Source organism: Oryzias latipes, chromosome 6, assembly GCF_053564925.1.
Source record: "Oryzias latipes strain Hd-rR chromosome 6, Olatipes_Hd-rR_3.1".
Taxonomy (NCBI): domain Eukaryota; kingdom Metazoa; phylum Chordata; class Actinopteri; order Beloniformes; family Adrianichthyidae; genus Oryzias; species Oryzias latipes.
In genome coordinates this window covers 27362303-27371814 of record NC_136242.1, presented here as the reverse complement: position 1 = coordinate 27371814, position 9512 = coordinate 27362303, and the positions used below count along the sequence as shown (strand labels likewise).

Here is a 9512-nt window from a genome sequence, read left to right as displayed (position 1 = left end):
ATTATAAACACAGACACACAAACTTAGGAAGTGGGCCGTGCACACACTCACCAAACAGAAGAAGAAGGAAAGAGCGCACACGAACCGACTGAAGTCGCAGCAAAGCAGTCGGGGCACGTTGGGTTTCACACTTGCATGCACACTTGTAGCAGACTTCACACGTGAAGATAGAGCAGAAGAAGGTCTCAGAATGAGAAAAGATTACGTAGGCCGACTCCAAACACTCCACAATGGAGGGAAAAAAGCGATTCGGCAGATGGCCGACATGCTGACAGTTACTCACAGCGCACAGGTGGACGAGGAAGTGTTTTGCTCCTTGCAGAAAAAGTGACTGCGTCGACCTTGGAGTGAAAAACACGAACAGTTAACAGCAGCAGTCATTCACACAAAAATAGACGAACAACTCTGCACACAGAAATGTATAATTGTCAGCGCTGTTTCACTTTCTATAGACTGAAAAGCCCAATCGAAATGTGAGCATTTAAATGCAATCAAACATGAACAATTATGCGTGCTGCTCTGCGAGATTTGGCTTTTAAATTCCTCTCTGATACAGCCGTGTGAATGGCTACCAATTACGACATCTGAGATTGTAAGAGCTGTTCTGCTCTGCCGTTCTGCATGTGTGCAGCGAGTCAGGTTTGAGGCATTCAAATGGAAATGAAGCAACAATCTGCGTTGTTTGTATTAGGATCATTTTGCACGTACAGCAGCAGAAAGTGCTGCCGCTCTACACAATGTTAGACCAAGAAAGCGCGTGAAAAACCTTCAAGGGATGCAATTGTGTTGCATTCGCTGGAAAATTAGTAAACGAGAATTTTACAGTTTCAAATTGAAAATAAATTCAAAATGACACTACTTTGCAAAAAATCTGGTTTTACATTGAAACTTTCACTTTTTTAAAATGAATGTAAGATTAGGTGACAAACTTTCATATTCTGCTGTTAGTCTTTTTTGTTTTAATGCTGACATTTGTCAGTAGTTGCTGCTTAATTGAATTACATTTTCTGCAATTGAGAATAGTATTTTGAGGCAAAAATACTCAACAATGATAAAGGTGCACCATCGAAAAAAAATTGTTTTTACATTTTTGGAACAATTTGCATTTTAGTTTACATTTTTCTAATCAAAACGAAAGAAAGCAAATGTCAGAGCAGATAGGGGAGCGGAGGAAGAGGAGGAGGAGGAGGAGGAGGAGGTCCACAGACTGAGTTATCAGCTAAATTCAGTCCTCTATAGAGATAACAGGGAACAGGCTTGTTAGTCTGTTTCATTTCTTCATTTTCCCCCTTTTTGCACAGTGTTTTCGCCTCCTAAAAGTAACAATTAAGTCACACTGAAGATGAAAACAGGATCACTTTAGTTTATTCAAACTGTTTTGACATTACTTTAAATTTGAAAACAGTTTTTCATTTTACAATTTCTGGTAATATATTGGAAACATCCTTTGATTGATTTAAACTTGGTCTTTTCCAGCAGATTTTACAAAAAAACAAATTTTTAGTGGGGTCAAGCATCCACATCAATGGATTTTGGCAAACGAGAAATCTCCGTTCAACACAAGTTAAAACAAAAACATGCGCGTGTTGTTTTAAACTTTTATTTAAAAAAACATCTTTAAAATGTTTACATTCACAACTTTACATACAGCTAAACGGATCAGTGTCGATAAAATGTAAAGTTGTGCTGGTTAAAACAAATGGCTCTAATGATGCTAGCATGGTCGCTAATCAGGTCAAAGAAAAATGTTTTAAATTAAAGGATATTCCTCTTTTATTTACATATTTATGTAAATGTGTCTATTATGTACTTTTATGCTATGGTAATATGTATCACTAATAGCTTCAGAGGATGACAGTCAAATTACAAACATTGGCTCTGCAACTTAAACCGTTTAGCATTTCATATTAAATAAAAGGCTTCATTTCTATTTTTTTTTAATTAGCATTGCTACGTCTTGTTTAGCATAGCGAGAGTGAACCCAGTAAAGTGGCAGTTTAGAGTTGTTTTTTTATTTTTATAGTTTTGAGAACTGTTTGAAATCCCCTGCTATGTCACAAAAACGCAAACTTCTTCCCCGAATATTTCATTGTTATTTTTCAGGAAACGCATAAAGTTTTGTGCATTTTAGCGTAAAAGGTACGTGAGACACAGAAACCAAAGTGCACAGCGTTAAGGCTCATGTTCATTGTACATTTACAAAAGTCATAGGTTGTGTCTGAATTCCTTTACTATATAGTGCTGTCCGAATCTACAATTCCAAAATCGAGGGCCTTAGAAATCTCCCAGAAGTCTCAGTGAGCATTGATGCTCACAAGAAAGGGGAATATAGACCACAATGCATTGTATCCATACCATTTTTTGCACAAAGAATGTATTAAAATGTGTTTTTTTAATAAATCATCAACGTTTTCATCATCAGAATTTAGTGGATTCATAATAGTCTTCGTAAAATGCTTGTGTTAGATTTTCACTAAAAGAAAAAATGCAGTGAGCATGATGTCTGAATTAAATAATAAATCCAGGGTACTAGATAGTCCCACAATATATTCTGTTTTTGGTGAATAGGGAGGAAATTCAGACAAAGCCATAGATGCTTTACTCTGAACCAATTTGAAAAATGTATTTATGGAATTTGTGTTGTAAACAGATTTGTTTCCTGTCGCCAACCTGCTCAGTAAACAATCATCTGAAAGTCTCATTTGGTGATTTGCCTTTTGAAAAGTTTCTCATCTATGGAAGCAGAACACACCAAACACAATCTCAGTATATCTGATTAAAAGACACGTAGCAGTGCACAGTGGATCCCCAAAGAACAAGCATAGCTTCCTGTTGTATTTTTACAGAGCTCTTTCATAAAACTTGTTGTATTAATGCTACAATTTGAAAAAGTTTGTGCACTCTAGTCCCAGTTTGAGAGCTCCACTGTGGTCCACTTAGACATACAAACATGGACTTTACGAGCACACGCATGGCCTTTATTTGATAGCATGTCTGGCATGACTTTCAGAAAATGGTAAGAAACCGCTATCAAGGTGAAATAATGAAACACATCTGAACTGAATTTTAACACAGCTGCTCATTATTAGCTTCAATCCTCTGTGTTTTTGCAAAGGTGGAAAAAATACATGCTTTGCAATTATAACTGTTTTCTAAACTATAGAAACTGTAAGCAATGTGGGATCGGCTGTATTTGCTTAAAAACGCTTGAAGCACGGTTCATCTGAACCATTTATAAAGCCACCGTTTTAGTAAACTGAAATAGGATTTTTTTTTTTTTTACCTTACTGCAGACCAGTTTGGATTTGTGGATATTCGGCTCCTGAGATGCTGTGAGGAGCAGGTTGGGATTTATCGATGTTTGACTACTTGCAGAAAATGGCCAATTTTAATCTTCACTTCACGTTCAAGCCTCTAAAATTTTGAAATAAGAAAATTACTGTTTTACTCTTTTACAATAATGACTTCAGCAGTCTGTATTTTCAAATCAATGTCTATTTAGGATGTGGATTACTTTACATACAAAAGGTCCAGAAATGTTAAATTTCATTAAATAACATCAAAAATTGATTTCAAATCTTTCATAGATTATATAGATTTTTTGAAAATACTTTGCTTTCATTCTACTGTTGTTTTTCTGAAAAGCAAAAGGTTCAGTTCTTACTTAGAGTTACTTTAACTAAGCTCTGTAAGGAATCCATACATTAAGCTCTGATATAGTAACTTTAAACGTATATTCTAACTAAGTTATAATGTATTTGAGTCTTTAAATTCATTTATTTATGTATTTGTCTGTTTTTAAAGCCCAACTTGCTTCAGACATGATCAAATTCTGTATTATTCCTGCCTTAATGTTATAATTTGAAACCTTTCATATTTTAAACCCTAATGTGTTTCGAATTTTACACAATTTTCATTTATCTGATGCAAGTGTTTGTTTGGCCTAAAATTTTGATTTTAAATTCACTACTGCTGGCTTTCAACCCCCACTAGTCTCTTTGATTCCTGCTCACAAATCCTTACAAGCCTTTCGCTGGAGGCATATGCGTTTTCCCCCCACCCAAAAATGTTGCTACTTCTCCATCAGCAACATCATCCTCATCTCTTTTCCAACCCCTCATCAGAAGGTTTATGCTGCTTTAGCGTTTGAGAAAATAACTTAAGGGTTCAGAATCTATCTTAAATTCTGTTGTATTTGTAAAAATGCAGCCAATTTCAGTTTTTTTTTGTTCATTTTTTCTTCTCAGTGAAGCTTTTCCAATATCCTCCTAAAGGATAATTGAAACGTTGATGCATATTTTGCTGGAGAGGAGCCGTTCTGGCTCACCTGAGGAGCATTTTCACGCCTTTCAACGCCAGACTTTTCAAGACATCCAAAATGATTCTAAGTTCACCAGAGAGGCTGGAGAATCAGTGCAGATCAGCGCTCAACTGTGCTGGAAGTAACTCAATGTAGAGGCGTCGGGTGGGACCAAGAGAGCAGCAGCGGAAGGGAAGAGAGGGTGGAGAAGATCGGGGAAGCAGAAGGTGCGGGGCGCTGTCACCAGCACACGCTTGGCTGCCACCGCCGCTGATTGTGACTGCAGTTCAAACAAGGCCGACAGCTGCCACAAACACACATCTGCCCACGCGGGCGCGCGCAGACGCTTTATGGCACCCTGTTATCTTCGCTCCTCGCCCTGATAAGAAAGCAGCCAGTGATTACCCTCAACTCACTGTAAAGTATGACAGCTCAATCACTCCGCAAATCACGACGCCACCTCGTCCGTGATGAAAACCCCCCACAAATATGAGTCCCCTTCTCTGCGCCCTTCTGGGATTTGACCCTCAAGCAGCAAGAAAATCAAACATCACAGAGACCAGCAAGAACATCTTTGATTACTGTTTGAAGGAAAAATGGGATCGTTTGACCTTTTCAATTATGCAGATTTTCTCCTTTATATGGGGGAGGAACGTTATTTTACAAGCATCCCTTCAGAATTTAGGATGACTTTTCTGAAAATGCACCAAAAAAAAAAAGATGTTTTGAGAAAAACAGTTTATCTAAAACTAATGCAGAGTAGAAACCTCCTGCTTATTTTTAATATGTATTTATTCTGAAATCAAACACTGCTGCCTCCAGTTTCTAGTCAATCTGCTGGAGCTGATAATGACGGCAGACGGGATTCTCGCTTTTTTCCTCCTGAAGAAATCTTCTCTTTCATGCCCTTCCTGCTGCTCTCCTCTGTCTGCCTGCCTGACACACAAACACACACTCCACAGCAGCAGTTGTGCATTATGGAGTGGTAACCAGGCAGCATCTAATTGCAATAATTGGAAGAATGTACCAAGCGGGCTGTTTGAACACCTGTTAGCACTGAATTTCTCTCATGGTGCAGATTGTGGGTGCTGTGTCACACCATTTGGTGGGGGCATGTGTGTAGAGATTGTGAGTCTGCCCCTTTTTTGTGGTGTACATGAGGAGGAGGAGGGTAAACATGAAGGCCTGGCTGAGCTCCAGCTCCTGCTGCCTGTCTCTGACACGGGCCAATCAGAAACTGGGGCAAAAAGAATTAATAACATGCATCTTCACACCTTTCGCGGAGCTTCACTTATCAGCTGTAACATTCTGGAAGAACCCACTGGGATTAGAGGAGGAGGAGGAAGAGAAGGAGGAGGCAGGTTCTCTTTGCCGCGGGGCAGCCGGGCAGATGTGAGGAGCTGTCCGCGGCGCCGGTGCTGAAAGCTCTAATCTGCCAGCCCTCATAAAACAAACTGTAATTTCAGCAAAGATGCGCTTCCAGAAAATTAATTGCAATGCAGCTCGGGGCGCGTGGGCATGAAAGCACGCATTAAAAGTGAAATTACGCGGAGCCATCCTGGAGAAGAAGGGAGGAGACGCACGCGCGGGAAGGTGGGGGGGGATTCAGCATTGAGCTGTTGTCATTTGACCCCCCGAAGCCCAAACAGCCTGCGAGGCGCGGACAGCTGATAATCCACCGGTGGGGGGCATGGCGCGCGCTCTGCGCTCGCGGGGGAGGCAGGTACACAACTTTTCTTTTGTCAGATCCACCTCAGATCAACAGCGGCACGTGAAGGTTTTGCACCTTTCCCATCCCGACATTTGCACATTTTCACACTTTTTTTTTTCTTCTAAGTCCGTTACGGAGAAACATGACTCACCTACCTGTTGACGCTCGGCCGGTCGGGCTCCCCCCACCCCCGCGCGACGTCTCCAAACAGATCTGAAGAGAAGAAAAGAGAACAGTCACGCGCTCCTCCTCTGCCGCCCCCCCCCCCCCCCCCCTCCCTCCTTTCCCTCCCTCCGCGCTCACCTGGCGGCCGGCTCCGCTGCTTCTTCTCCCGGTTGAAGCGGATCCACGGATCTCCGGAGCGCAACAGCCCGACCTCCTTAAAAGCCTCCGCTGGTCCAATAGGAGGTCCGCCAGCCTGATGGGACCTGACGTCACCCCCTTTACCCCCACCCAACCGCAATCTTCCTCCTCCCCCCGCTTTATTTGAACTATAGTTGAAATTATCCCCACATTATTCCCCATAGACTGTAGAAGAAAGGACAGATGTGGAAGGCTCGCGCGCCTTTCCATCTTCGCAAATCCGCACTATATATTTATTTTCAACCTCCTGCTTTATTATTGATATTTACAATTTTATGAAGGATCATATGGAGGATATGATAGGAGGAAGTTTTTATTGCAAAGAAAATTAGAGACATCATGGAGCTAAAATAAAATCTGAGGCTGGAGTCAGAAGTGCAGGTCTTTAAAATCAACACTTATTGTTTTTATCACCACTAATTTTTTAGCATTTTGTGGTAATATTTCCCACTAGAGTTCTAAACTCAAGTAAGATATTCAGATTTAAATTGTAAATCATAAAAGTGACATTGCATTTGTATTGTGTAAATTATGCGTACAGAATTCTTCAGGTTTGACGGCTTTTGCTGTAACGGATGCAGCTTTGTTGTTAAAAAAATCAACTAAAAATGAAAGAAGGCCTTTTCTTTTAGTTAAAACTATTAAAAATGAATAATTTATGTATTAGCTTATTATGATTTTGCTTCAGCTTTTATTTGTATATCTTGCTTTTTCCAGTGATTGAGCCTTGCAGGCACAAACCTCCACAGACTCCCACTTTCTACTCCACTCCTGCGGCTGAATGCAGGCATGAAATGAATAATTAAAAATGTTAACTTTTCTGTCAAAATAAACATTTTTTATCTGTCTCTATCCATGAAAATGGCTTTTCTTTTACAAATGTTAACATGAAAAAACAGTAAAAATTAACATTATGCTTCTTTTTTCCTCCACTAAAAAAACATGAGGAAGTTGAGTTTCTGTTTGGTAACTAAACCTCCAGTGTGTAAATAATTATTCCCAGAGAGTTCCAGCTGTTTGGAAGAAGGGCCATTTCATGTGAGCGGGATCTAATTTTTGCCCTTAGTACCTGCTCTGTGTTGTGTGTCAGCGTAAAGAGGACGCGTTGAGTGTGAGGCACGGCTGATGTAGTGACCCTGGCCGCTTCACAAAGCTGATGTCACGTTTGAACTGAGCTCGCCTGCAGATGACAGCTACACATAATCTGTCAGCGCGTGTCTCCCTGACAGAGCGGCGGCACAAATGCTGCAAAAGAGGACACAAATTAGCGTTTTGTTAGGCCATTGTGCACTGTGTGCATCATTGTACTTTCTAATTTCCCAGACTCAGAAACCATTGTGAGGAAACTCTATTGTGTTGTTGAGTGCTTGTTTTTCTCTGCCTTTTGTGTGTACGTGTGTGTGCAGCGCTTGATGGAAGCGTGCAAACAAACACACACACACTTGTGCAGCTTTTTGGGGGGAAACCTGAATGTAACCTGTGCTTCCTTTTCACATCCAAATCTGGGTCAAGTTTGATCCCTTTCATGTGAGACTGCAGTTTGACAAAGGACAGAGAACCACGGGGGGTGTTCCGGCCCCCCAAACGTGAACAAATCATACTGTACGCTCACTGCTGGCTAACATGCTTCCAACATGGAACCTCTGACACTCGGTGGGGGGAACGTTGGAAATGGCTGCAGATTATTGCCGGTGGACCTGGATGAACCTCTCTTTAGAGAGGCCTGATTTTAGGGTTTGATAGACACATCCTCAAATAAAACAAGTTCATCTCCGTAGCAATAAGGTGTTTATGAAAACAACAATACCAGGAATAATAAAAAGAGGGCCAAATGTTGTACTTTTAGAGTCCATCTCTAGGTACAGATTTGGAATGAAAATCTTAAAATAGTCAAAAATGAACTCCTTAAAGAAACACTTCAATGAAAATCCTAATTTTGGTGTTTTTAATTTGTTCTTGTGGCATTTGCTGATGATGGACAAAAATTAAGAAAATTAAGCTTACAATTTTTTTTTATTTTTAGTATTTCCTTATTCAAAGTGTTGTGAATCAAGAGTAAATAAAGAAATGTCGTTTGAAAAAGCGTTTATTTGTGACGCAGAAAAGACGCTGGGCGAGCCACAAGCTCCCTGCTTTGCTCTATTCTGATGCATCCACCTGCAGACGACCATGTAAGTCTGAAAACTATTTTGTTTTGCCGGTAATTTTAGGTTGAGATTGTGGGGAGCTGTAAGATAGTGGAGAGAGTGTAAACAGACAGGTGATGGGAGGGGGGAACGGGGTTGCTCTGCGCAAATAGTCTCACTAACTCACAAACTACTGCTGCTTTGCAGAAACTGTTTTTTTGGTTTGGAAGCATTCCATTATTATTATTTTTAATTTTAAAGGACTGTTTTCTTTGTTGTTTTAACCCCACTGTCCAGTAAACCCAGCCATTCATGCAGCTTTTGGTTCATGTCGAGTAATAATGGTGACACACTGTGAGGAATTATGAACTACAACTCCACCTCCATGGACTCATCACAAGATGTAGAAATTAGCCCTGTAATGCCCTCTATATCAAGGAATTGACAAAAAATTAAAACTTTATTGAATTGTTTTTTATCCCTTTTGATAACATCCACAAAAATATTGCTAAGTCATTTCTATTAGTTTTAGATAGTATGAATAAAGATCATTTGGGGCGATTTAGTAAGTTTTTCTTCAAAACAATGTTAATTTAAGATGCAAAAATATTGACGTGAGTGAGATCACACATTTTTTTAACATGGAAGTAATTGTATTATAATGAATTAATTATCAACACATTTTAAATTACAAAATACAAAAGACTTAGTATTTTACAAAATACAAATGGATTATGCCATAAAGTTTTAAAAATTAGTGAAACTTTTTCTGGTAAAAGTGTAGAGATTTTACAGAAGCAACCATTTTGAAATGAGCAGGAAAAGCCCTTCTACTGCCCCTAGAGGAAGGATGATGAACTACAGGGCAGAAATCAAGGACCAAGGCAGAGATAGGGGTCAGAAATGTGAGTCAAATGTCAAATGTAAAGTTGTATATGGTTAAGAATTTCTATATTTTAAGTCCTTTGGTGGAAACCAATGTATATTCTTTGTTTGTGAGCTTTTATCTGAA

The 9512-nt window shown here is 39.8% G+C and overlaps 1 long non-coding RNA gene across 1 annotated transcript; it reads right to left on the bottom strand.

Annotated features, from left to right (window-relative positions):
• Positions 1-208: 208 nt before the first annotated feature.
• Positions 209-6414, bottom strand: LOC144992476 (uncharacterized). The gene is made up of 3 exons (XR_013656452.1): positions 6315-6414; positions 6163-6224; positions 209-341 (listed from the first exon to the last, which is right to left on the bottom strand). It is a non-coding gene; the product is annotated as an uncharacterized LOC144992476 (long non-coding RNA).
• Positions 6415-9512: the final 3098 nt, after the last annotated feature.